At 35.5% G+C, this 273-nt stretch overlaps 1 protein-coding gene across 1 annotated transcript in view; it reads left to right on the forward strand.

Annotated features, from left to right (window-relative positions):
* Nucleotides 1-273, forward strand: part of LOC119594037 (uncharacterized protein DDB_G0283697-like) — a gene marked incomplete in the record, with an annotated part of 31,250 nt that overhangs the window by 20,738 nt on the left and 10,239 nt on the right.

Here is a 273-nt window from a genome sequence, read left to right on the forward strand (position 1 = left end):
TCACATTGTTTTCTCATTATGAGCAAAACTTCCTGTAGCAGTTCAGCTTTCCAAGTCAAGCTTCTTTGCCTCTTGACTCTCCTTAGACAGTGGATCATAATCTCATAGTAAATACATGGTTACACAATTTAAATCAACTTTGGGTTTTTCAGATAAGGCAGATATTTTTTAGAACTTGTTTTATTGACTCTAGACTAGGGATTCTTAACCTTGGGTCCATGAATGGGCTTCGGGGTGTGTGAGGAAGAGACTTTTTAAAAAAATTAATTTTAC

Source organism: Penaeus monodon, chromosome 33, assembly GCF_015228065.2.
Source record: "Penaeus monodon isolate SGIC_2016 chromosome 33, NSTDA_Pmon_1, whole genome shotgun sequence".
In the NCBI taxonomy this organism is placed as follows: Eukaryota; Metazoa; Arthropoda; class Malacostraca; order Decapoda; family Penaeidae; genus Penaeus; species Penaeus monodon.